Genomic DNA, 17,689 nt, shown 5'->3' with positions numbered 1-17,689 from the left:
GTTGTGAATCCAAACGGAAAAATATACACACAATACACCGGGGAGTCTTTTCCTTTCGTCTCACTCACGCCGCCTGGTGAACCCATCTCATTCATGCACATTCAGCCCCATTGAGCCGCCCGCACGTCCGAGTGGGATAGCCCTATTGGCCATTTGTAATGAATTACTACACAATTTACTACAGCACACTGCTAAAATACAACTCCATGCCCCCGAACGTGAACTGCACCTCACAAGTGTGGAGGAATCTCGCAATGGACAACACTATTTGTGGTGGGGCACGGAGGAGTGTTCGTGTGTGCGTACACCGAGAACCCATCGTGTAGCATTTGTAGCATACACCATTGTAGTGGAGCTGCTCCCCAAACGACTCAAAATTACAATTCACAGTAGAATCTCATTAAAATTCTGGCTAAGAAACACTAAATGATAGGGAAATTGGAAAAAAATATTCTTTATTGTGGCGGTTATGGCCGTTACGTCAGTTTGAATTTAAATTTTGACATTTTACAATTGTACGAAGACTAACGATCTTAGCCGAATGTGTTTTATCGTGGATTTACGTGATCAAACACAATGTATTTAATCTGTGATTATGATGATCATTCTTGGAATATGTAGTTCATTATACGAAATTATTTCTTTTCTTGGGAAACATTCTATTAAAATTTTTAAAATTATTTTTAAACAGTAGTGACGTCATTGTTTGAATTTTTAGGAAATTCTTTTACTTACTGTATTCTAGCTGTTTTCAGCAGAAAATGAATAGGTATCTATTTTAAGATTTTGTATTATTTTTGCTTTTTCTACTAGATTCACGCGTATCTCAATTGTTTCCTCGAATGAGAGGTTGTCCAATAGAGAAACGAGTAGACTCCTTTCTTCAAGTGTGTAAGAATAAAAAATTACGCTACGTCATGTGAGTACCCTTAATGTTCAGTATATGCTTACACGTGAAACTAGGAGAGAAGGGAAGTTATTAAAAATTTATCTGTCTACCCCTATGACCCCTTACGTTGTAAATACATATATGTACCTCTTCTCCAAAAATACAAAATTTGATTGGAAGAAAATTGATTTTTCAGAATTTCTAAAAATGAACAAATTCTTTCAGATTCAATAAAGATAAAATTCATTGGAAACCAATGCCCGATTACCATTTATTATAGTTTAAATGTGCATATTGAGAAAATCATTGGTCATTACATTTAGCATATAGTCTTGTGTACAATGGAGTGAAGTGTGTGCTTCACGATTCTGGGAGAATGCAACATCAATTTGATTGAGGGGCATACCATATAAAATTTTCACAGAATCATTCAACACTCGAGGCACGAAGGAGATGAAATGAATGTGAATCAGAGAAGCAATCTATTGAGATTCCCTGAGGGATGAAATCAAGAATGGATGCGCGCGAGGTCCTCCTAAATTGTATCCCTCAATGATTTGCGTCGTGAATGCCGTAAAAAGACGGCGATTGGATCGCTTTTCTCGCTACTTCATCGATGATACATTTTGCCATCATTGCTCGAGTGAGCCGCCGATATGTAACGCGACTAAATGATGATACTGCCGGCAAAGTGATGAACGAGGAATTATATAGTCTAGAGCAATGATGTGAGTTCATGATATTAGAAAATGCCGGCGAGTATTTTTCCTCCCAAATGGAGTGGGCAATAAAAAATGCTGGAGAGAAGCGAGAACGAGTGTACAAATAAAGACAAAGTATTGAACTTCTCATGATAAGGGTTCATGTTATAGAGTACAGTCAAGCACCCAAATATCGTTATATGTATAAAAGCGTGGATTTAACAGCTGAAGAGATAAGAGACGAATGTGCATTTACTATCACTTCTGTGAGGATTTGCCCTGTTTTCATGTGACTTGGAGCACATTCACGAGCCACTAAAGAAACACAGTGGCACAGCACACAGATAGAAATCCTCGCCCACACTTCATTTTCTTCTCCAAAACTTACTTTCGCTTAATCCCAGACCAATTGTGCGTCCTCTCATCCCTCTATAATGTCACCCACACAGTGGTTTAGATAAAAAGCCACACCATATAGAGAATTCTCATCTGGTGACCATTTGTTGTGTGTGCACCACTTCATGCCCTGCAGAGCCCAAAAACACACACAACACAGAGCTGAGAAAATATCCCAAAAGAAGATTTCCTAGAAAGGAATCATAAAGAAAAATATACCAACTTTTATTTCATTGGAGAGAATAAAATGTGAAATTATTTCAAAAATTATTTCTTGACTAAAATTCACGTGAAGTGAAAATGAAAAGGATTTCTAATCACCCCTTTTTCTTAAATTACTTCGGTCATATGGTGCCAGTACAAACCACCTAAGGATAATCCCATTTAAATCCCAAGAAATGAGAGAATTCTTAAGTAAGCTATACCAGGTATGTATTTCAAAAGCAATGAATTTCCCAAATCTATGGGCATTATGATCCTTAGTCGATCCTTCAAAGTTTTTAGCTTCATATGAAGCAACAAGGAGCAACATCTTGCAAAAACTCCAAAGACATTTATTTGAATAAGAAAGTTTTTTTTCACGCTAATTTTTAAGACAAAAAGGTCCAAAGAAGGATCATGAATTATTGCCATGGCTCCTTGCAAAACAATAAAAGGCGGTCCCTTTGACAGAAAAAAAATGTAAAAGCTTCAAGATCTGTAAAAGGACTCCATATAAAATTTTGAAAATTTTACAATTTAGCCCTGCACACTCACGAAACATTGTCCATTTGGGTTTTTCCATCAACAAACAGGATAAACCCAAAGGACAGTCATAAAGATAGACAAACCCAGACCAACCCAATTCCAAAAGCATTATAAAGAGATTATAACACCCCAAAATCTAAGCCTGAAGGATTGTAAAAATTTAGAGCATCTTTCACAAAGTTATTGTTGAGAGAATTTTAAGAAATGAATTATAAAAAGTTCTTGGAGGAAAATCTTTATCTTGCATTGACCTGTGAGTCTACTGACACTGAAGATATGAAATATGTCTTATTCTTCGGCTCCTAGCTTCATATACTGTAAATTGGGGTAAATTACATTTATATGGAGTAAATTAAATCACGGAAATAGATAAAATTTAAATTACTTTGAGATGCAAAATGAAAAGTAAAATTAGAATTTAAAAAAATGATTAGGATTTCAATTAAAAATTCAAATCATCCCCTTAGTGAATTCCAAATTCGACCTCGTTTAGTTTTTATAGTACAAAGCTGAATATTTTAATCTTACAACATTGTGATAAAATTGATCTTTCGCAAAATAAATCAATTTGTTTTTGCAAATAAAATCTCTGTGTTACGTTTTAGGACAAAATTAGGCATTCATTGTATGCACACACTCAGGAAAAAAAATATGCGAGAAAAATCCAAAGAATAAATCGACTTACGCAGCCTTAGGAATTTCCATTGGAGATTGCCAGAGTTTTTCGCGAAAAAGGAGAGAAAAAAACGAGAAGATCAGCAAGATCCACGTAAGTGGATAAAGAGATTCTTTGGTGAGTGTCTCGTCTTACCTTGGTAGGACGCCGCAGAAATATCGTGCAATAAAATTTCAATTTCTAAATCAAATTCATTGAATTGCAAATAAATCAATGGAGCTTTAAATACAATTTTATACATATACAGAAATTTATGCACATACAATATGTTGTGTGGCTGGGAGGAAGAACATGCGGAGAAGAGTATTAAAAACAATTTCCTTTTCAATTTGGTGTGTACCCATATAATTTCTTCACTCACTCATATTTTTTTTTTAATAAAGCCAATAAATTGCAGCTTTATTTTCTTTTCAAATGAGAAATCAATGAAAATTCCGTGAATGGTTTAATTGAAGTATTTTTCCTTTCAAAATACTCCATCAATTATATGTTTTTTTCTGTTATATTTTCAAGTGCTATCAAGTATAATTGTATGCAATGAAATGCAAAAGGTATATTGGCTGGAATGTGTGTAAAAATTTGTACAAGAAGTTACGTGTTACGGAACGTGATTTCAGTCAAAATAATCCAATTCATTGTTTGTCTCTTTTATTTCAGCCACTTTTCATTCATTCCTCACTCCACTAAATTTTTTTTCTACTTTTTCAGTACAACGCAAATTTGCCTTTTAAAATTGTTCGTTTTTTCTGCGTCTTTTTTGGTACTTCTCTCGGTACAAACACTTCTCAATATCAACGCGATAGCTGTGCGCTAACAAGACTTGCTAGAAGTCACACGGCAAGCCTGGGGAGATGTTGTTCTTTGCAGGTAAATTTAAACATTTTATTCATTCTAGTGGAATAACAATAAAATTCTTGCTCGACTCGTTTAGGTGGTGACAAAATGAAATTAAAATTGCGAGAATTTTGCAAACATGAAGAATAAAAAATCACAGAACAAGCTCTATTATTGCTGTCTACCCCAAACATGCTGGAAACTTTGATTTTCTTTCTTTTTCTTAAACCGCGCTCAAAAAGCTCCACAATGGCGCAGATTTCTTGTATCAATTAAAACAACAATTAATTATACAACGTATAGAGCTATTTAAATATATGTAGTGTACAAAAAATGCCCATTAGTTTAATTCTCTATTTTCACCTCTACTCATCCAGGTGAGCCAAGAAAAAAGATTCGCTGACGTCACTGTTGATATAAAAATTGAGGATTAAAGTGGTCAACTTCAACATTTTTTCCCACTCCAGAGGAATTCTACGATATAATATACCCAAAGTGACCGACCGAGGCTGACCGTGACATTAAGGCAAGGTTTTTACGCCGCACACCCCTCAATCAATCCGATGCCGCCCCTATTTTTACCAATTTCACTCCATGCACGCAACCACACACCTGATAAGGTGACCCATACCTCAAAAATTCATCTCCCTTCCATCACCCCATGAGAGCTTAACGACTTAATTTGCTAAATAATCGCTCGTAGTAAAGTATACGCTTTTAGGAGTATAGTTATATGTATGAAGAACAAATAGGTGGTGAAATATATAATATCACTGCACCAGAAAAAATTTTGGTTTCTTTTGTTTATTCAATTAAATCATTGGGAGAGATTTAAAGAATTTAAAAGTAATTTATTCTATATTGTCATAATAACTCTAAAATAAACAGAAACTATCTCAATATTAGTCCGAATTTTCATAATCTTAATGACTTACTTAAAACCTGTGGTTTAAGCCCAATTTCAAAGCCATTTGCTTTCATGAAAATATGAGCAATACCACTTCTGAGTTCTAATTTTCAACTAAACAAAAAAATATTAAGAACCATTTTAAATTGAAATGGCTTTAAAATAAAGATTAACTCATTTCCGGAAATGGGTTAAAAAATTGGTTTTAGGAAAAAACCAGAAAATCTTCTTAAACCTTCCTAATCCAAATTATTTCCTCAAGAAATAATGTTTCCTTAAGAAAAACAAATTAAAAAGAAAACAAGAGAATTTCAGGATGTTTTCAGACACAAATTTCTACTAGTGTTTTAAGGAAAAAAAGGATTCGTCTTTTCCGGCGCAGAAAACTAAGCAGATTTCTAAAACTAAGAATAGATTTTCATACAAGAATGCTCTCTATTAATAAATGCAAGGTGTTCTTAATTGTGGCAATTAAAATTTTCTAGGTAAAATGGTCAAGGCGTAGGTCAGGCAACTATACCTCTATATAGCACGCAAAGGAAGGACTGTTTGAAATAAAGGGTTTGATATGGTTATAAAAAGCTTTTTTTATAAATCAGAATCCAAAGGATAGCTTCAAAATGAAGTAATTTTATTGAATAAATTCATAGAGAATCTTTTTCTTTGTATTTAGATTTTTTTTTAAGTGAGGAATAAGTATTAAAAGAAATGTCTTCATTTTTATTCAAATTTTTAATGATTTCTTTGCAATTTGAGATTTTTCCATACGATTTACTATATACAATGTTTCTCTTGTAGATATCATAAATTCTCATTCATTCACAATGTTTTCCCCCAAAATAGCCCCACAGTACTCTATAATATACGAATAAAGCAATAAAATCAGCTAAATAGAATAAATTGGACACCCTGTTTTATCCAAATATTTTTTTAACTACACATCGCACTCAGAAGATGTTTCTTTTGTGGATTTACGAATGGTTTTCTTTAATTGTGGTGTTTGTTATCACATCTCGCTCAAGAATCCAAACAAAAAAACACCCGAAAAAATCTTCCATCGAGAATCAATTATAGCCATTCAACAAGTGAGAATAAATCCGTAATATTTCGTGAAAAATTTTTGCTCCACGTCAATGAAAATGATGCGAATGAAAAACCATGTTAATTTGTATTTGCTGTAAAAATTACTCACTGTCTGCCACATAAATAATGCGAGTCAAATATGAGGTTCACCGCATATTGGCGCAAAAAAATCATACTTTCGTATTGAATACATCATTCATATTTAAATATCAAGCACATGGGGAAAAAAGTATTATTCAAAATCAACGTTCAATGTCACGGTTCTGCAAATATAGCTATAAGCGAAATATTTACCCGTGGTCGAAGCATTTGTGGTTCTTTTTTTATGTATATATCGTAAGTTTTTTTTTTGCTTTTTTCTTAAGAAAAACTGGACGTGGACTGGGAGGCACACAGGGGGGAGGGTAAGACGCGTGTTTGGTGGAGATCCAAAGAGAAGAATGGTGTGTTGAATGACGGGTTTCTTCTTTCTTTTTTCTCATGAGGATGAGATAAGAAAGTATAATTGGGAGATATGGCCAATGAAGGAATATCCACATTCCGGATTGACCGGATTTTGTGGTAAGAAAAACCATCAAAGAAGCTCCTCCGGATGGGGCGTCGTATCCGAAACTTGTCCTTCGCACAACTCGTGGATCAGGTAAAATTTCGTTGACAATCCTCTAAGAATTTTTATTTCATTTTAATAAATCCTCCAAAAAAGGTCAAAAACGTGGTTGAGTTTTTTTATGTAAGAACATCTCATTCAATTCAAAATATAAAACTTTTTCACGAAAGAGAATTTCTTTTAAATATAGAAATATTGATTTATTTTTCTTTAGCAAAAAAATACGAAGCTTTTCAGGCGATTTTCTTTAGCATGCTAATTGGTGGTATGTCGATACATTTAATGCCGTTGAATAATTTTGTACATTCTCACCCTTTTATGATAATTTCATGCGAGAAATTTGTGTCACAAACAACCCATAAATTAGTGGCATTTTCGTGAATTTTTCCACATCACAAAATGTTATCGTATGAGTCGCCAATCCAATGGAAATTCAATAGAGCACGGTTGTACTATACACGTGCGATGGTACAAAAGTTTTTGACTAATGAAAAAAATATTGCATAACATTCCAGATTCTAACTAGAAAATAGAATAAAGTTTATTTTATATGCAGGAAATCAGATAGAACAGTATAGTTGATAATGGGGTCGATTCTGCCAAAAATCTTTTATTTCCTTTCTTACAACTTAAAAGTTTCTGTAAGATTTTGACAGTTGACGTTTTTAAAGCATTCTTTATCATTCCATAAAAAAAAACAATGAATTTATTGTTCTAGAGAAAAAAGCCAGAAAAGTCTTTTAAGAACCCTATAGATAAGTATTTTTAGCTATGATTCTTTCTTCAAAGAAGCACAGCTTCTGTGTACACTCTAAAATTCAAAGTCGTCAGATCGGGCTCAAACTTGGGAAGAGCACGAATTAGGGTCCCCACATTCCAAAAAACGATGGCGCTAAAAATCTTTCCGGCCGTCCGGCCGACCGGCCGGAACCTTTTGCTAAATTTTTCTTTAAAATCAAGATTAAATAAAAATTAAACTATCAAAATATATGAGAATATGACAAATTTATTACAAAAAAAAGATTCTTAGTTAGTAGAATCGACCTCAATGATTTATTTATTTGCGAAAGAAATAAATATTTGATTTTGATTTATTTTTTAAAAGCTTTAAAAGTTTTTTAAGTTCTTACATTTTAGCAAGGAAACAAGTCATGAAAATTTTCAAATACTTACGCTAATTTTATAATTAATCATAAAAATATTCTTCGGTATTCAGTTATAATCTGTATTAAAAAAAAAATCATTAAATAAAAAATAAGCGTACATTTTGAAAATTTTTATAGAGTAGCAGTTTCATATAAATAAAAAAAATAATTCTGTTTAACAAGATTCTGCAATACAATTCTAAATTCTTAAAGAAAAAAGAATTTCCCTAGATCAAAAGAAAATTCTGAAAGAATAGAAGATTTAGGATCCTGCAGAAGATCCAAGCCCACAGCACACCCATAGATCATCCAATATGGCTTTCCTAAAGCTTCTTAAGCCAAAAACTTTCTTAATACCCCAAAATCCAAATAGTTCCACCGATATGTGTGAATTTTGTATGTGAATTGGTTGATTTTTTTTATGCTTGTGGCTTTTGGATGCCCGCGACGATGGTGTGTGTTGTCTGACGCAAAAGTTGTTGTGGTGCTTAATGAAAAATGTATAATATCAGTGGTATAAATCTCCATTTTAATTGTGTGTCGTCCCCCCGAAAAAAAATACATGAGAGCCAAGTTTGTTGTGTAAATGTTAATGTTCTCCGTGTCTTGTTCCACCTCTCCTCGTGCCATCACGTCCCGCGCGCGGTCGTGTGACGGCCGGTTGGATGAAAATTCTTCTTTTTTTTCCAAAACACACAGAATACTATAAGCCCGACAAAACACACATTGGAATCAGATTCAAGGTCGCATTGGTATGCTTATGTGCTTTTTTTCCTTACTTCTTCTCGCACCTCTCCACCAAGAGAAGAATAATTCACATTGGAGCCTCCCCGAAAGTTCTTCTGGTGGTATCGTGCTGTGGAAGGCTTCACGGCATGGGCTAGCAACTGGAATTGAGATGTTATATATGTACATATATATACTACTTTTCCAAATAGGCTCCACACGGGGGGAAGGAGATGAGTGAGCATAAAAGTTGGAAAGTTCACGTATTACATATTCTTCGCGTACAAATGGACCGGTTTTCTACTTCATCACACACTTGTGGTTCTCAGTGCCCAGCGGAGTACGAGAGCCCCAGAGAAGACGAAAGATGATATTTTGACATAAATGAAGATCATCGAGGCACGACTATTCCAAGAATTGTTCATATTCCTGCCCCTCTTGCCGGGCTCTTCGTCATGCTTTTTTTCCATCCTCATCGCCACATCATTTCGAGGAGATGTGTGTTTTACTTGGGAGTCAAAGAGTGAGAAATTCCTCTTGTTCTGACTCCCCGTAGCATTACAAGATCAAGTGATCTTCGTTGAGAAGAATTCTCCATCTTCTACACGCTTCTCTTCCCTCTCACTCGCATTCAACCATTGCACAGACCATATAGACATCCGCAATTGATGATCACAAGCGATCGCCATGCAGCAATAAAGTCAGTTTTTTTTTTCTTTTTCAAATATCAAATCATCTACTGTATGTATATGCGTTTACATCCTGGTGGTGATCTTCAAAACTATCTCTTCTATACGCGATAAGCTCACATTCCACGTCAACAGGTAACTTTTTGAGTCATCTTTCGATACATTTATGTATTAGCTTTTAGAGCTTCATTGCAGCAATTTTAGGTTTTTTGTCATCATCAGCAGTAAGATCCAGTTTCGCAAGAGAGATCGCGATCACCAAATAAGGAACACGAAGATCGCGCAATTTGGGATTGTGCACGCGGATGCATCAATCCAATCATGATCATACAACAGCAAAATTCTCAAAAAAGCAGTGATATTCCATCGTTTGTGGTGTGTTGTGGAGATATTTAAGACGTCAGCTATGGCCGTTGCTGGCCGTTGTCTCTCAAACAAGGTAACATAATTGAACTTGAGGAATGTGGAGCCTTCAAGTTTTTTTTTTCTTCCCAGTAAAGTGGGCTGTGGAGTCCACAAGTACTCCAGGGTGTGGAGTGCGTCCACTGTAGCTGCACCGTGGGCGTATTTCCTGCAGTAACTCCACAGTGGGTGCACAGTATATCCACAGTAGTCTTATTTCCAAAGTCCACCGTGAATGCAGAATGCGGAACTACAAATGCATCACCGTGGATCCAGATCCTGGATTCAAAAGTGCACATCCTAGATCCACTGTAACTCCACAGTCTGACTAGGATCTGCACTTATTTTTAATAATTTGGCCAAAAAATTTTGGGTGTCCGTGGGAAAAGTTTTGAAATCTTCCCGGAAACATTGCTTCCTCTACTTGTTAATGCCAAAGTGGCCAAGAGATTGGAAATCTGATCAGAGAACTTTCATCTCCTAGCTATTCTGGGTATCCGTGGGAATCTTTGAAAAAATCTTTCCGGAAACATTGCTTCCGCCACTTTTTGATGCCAAAGTGGCCAAGAGATTGCAGGTCTGGTCTCAGAACTTTCATCTCCTGACCATTTTGGGTATCTGTGGAAAAAGTTTCGAAATCTTCCCGGAAACATTGCTTCATCCACTTTTTTATGCCAAAGCGGCCAAGAGATTTCAGATCTGGTCACAGAACTTTCATCTCCTGGCCATTCTGGGTATCTGTGGAAAAAGTTTCGAAATCTTCCCGGAAACATTGCTTCATCCACTTTTTAATGCCAAAATGACCAAGAGATTTCAGATCTGATCACAGAACTTTCATCTCCTGGCCATTCTGGGTATCCGTGGGAATTAAAAAAAAATCTTTCCGGAAACATTGCTTCCTTCATTTTCTAATGCCAGAGTGGCCAAGAGATTTCAAATCTGGTCACAGAACTTTCATCTCTTGGCCACTTTGGGTATCTGTGAAAAAAGTTACGAAATCTTCCCGGAAACATTGCTTCCTCCACTTTTTAATGCCAAAATCTTTCCGGAAACATTGCTTCCTTCATTTTCTCATGCCAGAATGGCCAAGAGATTTCAAATCTGGTCACAGAACTTTCATCTCTTGGCCACTTTGAGTATCCCTCGGAAATTTTTTTAGTGTTTCCGTCAAATATCTGCGCGGCGCTAGTGTTTGTGGAAAAAAGTGCAAAAATGGTGGGACGCTGCAATCGCTGTGATGGAAATTCTCAATTTTTGGTGGAAAAAAGCATTGTAAGTATGTTTTTCTTCTATTATCTTGTTTATAAAAGGTGATAGAATGATTGCGTGGTGGAGGATAAACAAGTATCCTAGGTATTTTCATGAAAATCCTAATATTTTTTTCTCATATTTTTAGGTTATGTTTTTTTTTTCTTCCCGGACGTCCCGGACTGTAAAACAACACCAAAGTACTCCGGAAAATACTAAATATCATGTAAGTTTTATCAAGCAACCTTTCCCCTAAATTTTTAAGCTTTTCATTGCATTATTTTTAACAAATAATTAGTTTTGTAACGAAAAATTCGATTTTTTTTCTATTTTTGGGTGATGTCTTTGATTTTCGTCTATGTGGATGCAGATTACAAGCGTAATGCCGTACATGAATCTCAATCCGGCAGACAGGCGGCGGCATCAGCTGCACGCAATCACCATAGACTTCTTCCATACAAAGTGATGAAGACAAATCCTGAATATGCCGCCCTCCAGTTACTGTTGAGGTGAAGAAGAAAGATGTTGAAGTTGCTGCGGTGCAGCAACCGGAAGCAGCTGTTCAGGAGAAAGGTGTACAAAAGCAGGAGGGTTAAAACCAAATTCCGGAGCAACAGAAGCAGCAAGTTGAGGAAGGAGGAGAGCGTTATAAAGTGAAGAAATCTGCTCAGGAGGTTGTTGAAACGCTCTCTGTACCTGAGATGCAGAAAGAAGAAGCCAAGACGGGCTGTTATGCCAGTTGTGAAGGAACAGAGAAGGAGCGAACAGTTGTCACCCATCATGATATCACAGGCATGGCGACGACAATTGAGAAGAACCTCCAGGAATTGGGTGAGCAGCAAACAATTCTGGACAGGTAGAATTCTCTAAGGATTGTTGTCGATTACTTCTGGACTATTCTCTATACCATCGTGTGAGGAGTGTCACCTTTCAACGTTTCCTGGCGGAACAGGGCTTCGACATGACAAAGTTGCAGAACATCTGGGGGAAGGACAAACGCAATGGTATCAAAGTGGACATTGCGGAGCTACGGGAACTCAAGGAGAATGACAAGAAGGACCTAATGGATCTCATTGATTGTCATTTTGATCCAGAGAAGCAGCTAATCAAGCCAGTGTCCCGGAAGACTAACAAGAGGCGCTTTCAGAAGAGACAAACTTCGAGAATTTCATCAAGGGAAATATTCAAAAAGAAAATAATCAACAGAGAAACAATCAGCAGAATCAAAATGGTGAAAACCCATCAGGATAACAACAAGAACTATCAGCATGGCAACAATCATCTGGGTGATCGCACCAGGGGTAAATTAATTAATTAAGTATTTGTAGAAAAAAAGAAAGATCTTTGGGTATTTTAAAAGAAACAAAAGAATCTTTTAAGTATATTTAATTTATTAATTTGTTAAAAAAGGTTCGTTTTCTTCTTTTAAGAATTCTTGAATTAAAACAGATTCATTTTCTTTTTAAGAACTTTTGAGTATTTTGAAAGTGAAAGAATTCTTGAATTAATTTGTTAAGAAAGATCTTCTTTTCTTAAGAACTTTTCAGTGTTTTGAAGGAGATAAAATTCTTGAATTAATTTGTTTAGAAAGATCTTTTTCTTCTTAAGAACTTTTGGGTTATTTGAAGGTCATAAAATTCTTGAATTAATTTGTTAAGAAAGATCTTTTTCTTCTTAAGAACTTTTGAGTATTTTGAAGGAGATAAAATTCTTGAATTAATTTGTTAAGAAAGATCTTTTTATTCTAAAGAATTCTTGTATTATAAATGATTCTTTTTCTTAAGAACATTTTGGTTATTTGAAGGAGAAAGAATTCTTGAATTAATTTGTTAAGAAAGATCTTTTTCTTGTAAAGAACTTTTGAGTATTTTGAAGGAGAAAGAATTCTTGAATTAATTTGTTAAGAAAGATCTTTTTCCTCTTAAAGAATTCTTGTATAAAAAATGATTCATTTTCTTCTTAAGAACTTTTGGGTTATTTGAAGGAGAAAGAATTCTTAAATTAATTTGTTGAAAAAGATCTTTTTCTTCTTAAGAACTTTTGGGTAATTTGAAGGAGAAAGAATTCTTAAATTAATTTGCTAAGAAAGATCTTTTTCTTGTAAAGAACTTTTGAGTATTTTGAAGGAGAAAGAATTCTTGAATTAATTTGTTAAAAAAGATCTTTTTCTTCTTAAGAACTTTTGGGTTATTTGAAGGAGAAAGAATTCTTAAATTAATTTGTTAAGAAAGATCTTTTTCTTGTAAAGAACTTTTGGGTAATTTGAAGGAGAAAGAATTCTTGAATTAATTTGTTAAGAAAGATCTTTTTCCTCTTAAAGAATTCTTGTATAAAAAATGATTCATTTTCTTCTTAAGAACTTTTGGGTTATTTGAAGGTGAAAGAATTCTTAAATTAATTTGTTAAAAAAGATCTTTTTCTTCTTAAGAACTTTTGGGTAATTTGAAGGAGAAAGAATTCTTAAATTAATTTGCTAAGAAAGATCTTTTTCTTGTAAAGAACTTTTGGGTTATTTGAAGGTGAAAGAATTCTTAAATTAATTTGTTAAAAAAGATCTTTTTCTTCTTAAGAACTTTTGGGTAATTTGAAGGAGAAAGAATTCTTAAATTAATTTGTTAAGAAAGATCTTTTTCTTGTAAAGAACTTTTGGGTAATTTGAAGGAGAAAGAATTCTTGAATTAATTTGTTAAAAAAGATCTTTTTCTTCTTAAGAACTTTTGGGTTATTTGAAGGAGAAAGAATTCTTAAATTAATTTGTTAAGAAAGATCTTTTTCTTGTAAAGAACTTTTGGGTTATTTGAAGGAGAAAGAATTCTTGAATTAATTTGTTAAGAAAGATCTTTTTCCTCTTAAAGAATTCTTGTATAAAAAATGATTCATTTTCTTCTTAAGAACTTTTGAGTAATTTGAAGGAGAAAGAATTCTTGAATTAATTTGTTAAAAAAGATCTTTTTCTTCTTAAGAACTTTTGGGTAATTTGAAGGAGAAAGAATTCTTAAATTAATTTGTTAAGAAAGATCTTTTTCTTGTAAAGAACTTTTGAGTATTTTGAAGGAGAAAGAATTCTTGAATTAATTTGTTAAAAAAGATCTTTTTCTTCTTAAGAACTTTTGTGTAATTTGAAGGAGAAAGAATTCTTAAATTAATTTGTTAAGAAAGATCTTTTTCTTGTAAAGAACTTTTGAGTATTTTGAAGGAGAAAGAATTCTTGAATTAATTTGTTAAAAAAGATCTTTTTCTTCTTAAGAACTTTTGGGTAATTTGAAGGAGAAAGAATTCTTAAATTAATTTGTTAAGAAAGATCTTTTTCTTGTAAAGAACTTTTGAGTATTTTGAAGGAGAAAGAATTCTTGAATTAATTTGTTAAAAAAGATCTTTTTCTTCTTAAGAACTTTTGGGTAATTTGAAGGAGAGAGAATTCTTAAATTAATTTGTTAAGAAAGATCTTTTTCTTGTAAAGAACTTTTGAGTATTTTGAAGGAGAAAGAATTCTTGAATTAATTTGTTAAAAAAGATCTTTTTCTTCTTAAGAACTTTTGTGTAATTTGAAGGAGAAAGAATTCTTGAATTAATTTGTTAAAAAAGATCTTTTTCCTCTTAAAGAATTCTTGTATAAAAAATGATTCATTTTCTTCTTAAGAACTTTTGGGTAATTTGAAGGAGAAAGAATTCTTAAATTAATTTGTTAAGAAAGATCTTTTTCTTCTTAAGAACTTTTGGGTAATTTGAAGGAGAAAGAATTCTTAAATTAATTTGTTAAGAAAGATCTTTTTCTTGTAAAGAACTTTTGGGTTATTTGAAGGTGAAAGAATTCTTAAATTAATTTGTTAAAAAAGATCTTTTTCTTCTTAAGAACTTTTGGGTAATTTGAAGGAGAAAGAATTCTTAAATTAATTTGTTAAGAAAGATCTTTTTCTTGTAAAGAACTTTTGAGTATTTTGAAGGAGAAAGAATTCTTGAATTAATTTGTTAAAAGAGATCTTTTTCTTCTTAAGAACTTTTGTGTAATTTGAAGGAGAAAGAATTCTTGAATTAATTTGTTAAAAAAGATCTTTTTCCTCTTAAAGAATTCTTGTATAAAAAATGATTCATTTTCTTCTTAAGAACTTTTGGGTTATTTGAAGGTGAAAGAATTCTTAAATTAATTTGTTAAAAAAGATCTTTTTCTTCTTAAGAACTTTTGGGTAATTTGAAGGAGAAAGAATTCTTAAATTAATTTGTTAAGAAAGATCTTTTTCTTGTAAAGAACTTTTGGGTTATTTGAAGGTGAAAGAATTCTTAAATTAATTTGTTAAAAAAGATCTTTTTCTTCTTAAGAACTTTTGGGTAATTTGAAGGAGAAAGAATTCTTAAATTAATTTGTTAAGAAAGATCTTTTTCTTGTAAAGAACTTTTGGGTTATTTGAAGGTGAAAGAATTCTTAAATTAATTTGTTAAAAAAGATCTTTTTCTTCTTAAGAACTTTTGGGTAATTTGAAGGAGAAAGAATTCTTAAATTAATTTGTTAAGAAAGATCTTTTTCTTGTAAAGAACTTTTGGGTTATTTGAAGGTGAAAGAATTCTTAAATTAATTTGTTAAAAAAGATCTTTTTCTTCTTAAGAACTTTTGGGTAATTTGAAGGAGAGAGAATTCTTAAATTAATTTGTTAAGAAAGATCTTTTTCTTGTAAAGAACTTTTGAGTATTTTGAAGGAGAAAGAATTCTTGAATTAATTTGTTAAAAAAGATCTTTTTCTTCTTAAGAACTTTTGTGTAATTTGAAGGAGAAAGAATTCTTGAATTAATTTGTTAAAAAAGATCTTTTTCCTCTTAAAGAATTCTTGTATAAAAAATGATTCATTTTCTTCTTAAGAACTTTTGGGTTATTTGAAGGTGAAAGAATTCTTAAATTAATTTGTTAAAAAAGATCTTTTTCTTCTTAAGAACTTTTGGGTAATTTGAAGGAGAAAGAATTCATAAATTAATTTGTTAAGAAAGATCTTTTTCTTGTAAAGAACTTTTGAGTATTTTGAAGGAGAAAGAATTCTTGAATTAATTTGTTAAAAAAGATCTTTTTCTTCTTAAGAACTTTTGGGTAATTTGAAGGAGAAAGAATTCTTAAATTAATTTGTTAAGAAAGATCTTTTTCTTGTAAAGAACTTTTGAGTATTTTGAAGGAGAAAGAATTCTTGAATTAATTTGTTAAAAAAGATCTTTTTCTTCTTAAGAACTTTTGGGTAATTTGAAGGAGAAAGAATTCTTAAATTAATTTGTTAAGAAAGATCTTTTTCTTGTAAAGAACTTTTGGGTTATTTGAAGGTGAAAGAATTCTTAAATTAATTTGTTAAAAAAGATCTTTTTCTTCTTAAGAACTTTTGGGTTATTTGAAGGAGAAAGAATTCTTAAATTAATTTGTTAAGAAAGATCTTTTTCTTGTAAAGAACTTTTGGGTAATTTGAAGGAGAAAGAATTCTTGAATTAATTTGTTAAAAAAGATCTTTTTCTTCTTAAGAACTTTTGGGTAATTTGAAGGAGAAATAATTCTTAAATTAATTTGTTAAGAAAGATCTTTTTCCTCTTAAAGAATTCTTGTATAAAAAATGATTCATTTTCTTCTTAAGAACTTTTGGGTTATTTGAAGGTGAAAGAATTCTTAAATTAATTTGTTAAAAAAGATCTTTTTCTTCTTAAGAACTTTTGGGTTATTTGAAGGAGAAAGAATTCTTAAATTAATTTGTTAAGAAAGATTTTTTTTCTTATTAAGAATTTTTGGTACCTATGTTTTTTGTGAAAAAATTTTAATATATAAAGAGCACTTTTAAGTGTTTGTTTTGACGACTGATAGTGCACGATTTATTATAAGATGTATTGGAATAAAAAAAAATAATAAAAAATATTGTGAATAATAGTCAAAAATTAAAAAAATGTAAATTTTAAAAATTTGAAGCTGAAATTATGTATTACATGTATTTTTATGTATAAAAGTAATGTAAATTTTTAATGTAAATTAATAATAAAAAAAAATTGATTTTTATGAATTTCCAAGACTTTTACTTATTTACTAAATGCTTATTTAGCATTTTTAAATATATTTGTAATTGAAAAAATATGAAAAATGCAAGAAAACCCAAAAAAAAATTTCTCCAGGATCTGGATCCACGGTGGTGCATTTGTAGTTCCGCATTGTGGATCCACTGTGGACCTAGATGTTTTACTGGGTTCTTCTTCTCAGAATGTTGTATCTTCTCCTCCTTCATGTTGGAGCGATTTTCTTCGGGCACCACTTGAAAATGTTTGCTGTGTGCGCCTCTCTTTTTGGATTCCTCATCCCATCCTCTTCCATCATCTGATTCACTGAATTCATCATTTGGTGCGTTTGCATGGAATTTTTGTATCTCCACATAAGAGAAGAAACCTCCACCACAGAGGCAGAAGTATAAAATGCGAGAAAAGAAGCAAAACAACGTGCCATGTCGGCCTTTTTCATATTTATGTTGTATACACACAATCTTCCTCGTATAAATGTTAGCATGTTTGTCTCCCTTCTCAGGCCATTCTCCAATGCAACAAACCCCAATGGTAGACAAGGAGAAAAACGACATCATTGAATAGTAAAGTCGATGGGTTTAGTATTAAAGACCGAGGAATAGTGATGTTGTT

General features: G+C 32.5%; 1 long non-coding RNA gene across 1 annotated transcript; it reads left to right on the top strand.

Moving 5' to 3' along the window:
* Positions 1-10,965: 10,965 nt before the first annotated feature.
* Positions 10,966-17,074, top strand: LOC129789172 (uncharacterized). The gene is made up of 3 exons (XR_008750429.1): positions 10,966-11,074; positions 11,199-11,276; positions 11,421-17,074. It is a non-coding gene; the product is annotated as an uncharacterized LOC129789172 (long non-coding RNA).
* The last annotated feature ends 615 nt before the right edge of the window (positions 17,075-17,689 follow it).

This window comes from Lutzomyia longipalpis, chromosome 2 (genome assembly GCF_024334085.1).
Source record: "Lutzomyia longipalpis isolate SR_M1_2022 chromosome 2, ASM2433408v1".
Classification (NCBI taxonomy): domain Eukaryota; kingdom Metazoa; phylum Arthropoda; class Insecta; order Diptera; family Psychodidae; genus Lutzomyia; species Lutzomyia longipalpis.
The sequence above is the reverse complement of the archived record's forward strand: the minus strand, read 5'-3'. Positions and strand labels throughout refer to the sequence as shown.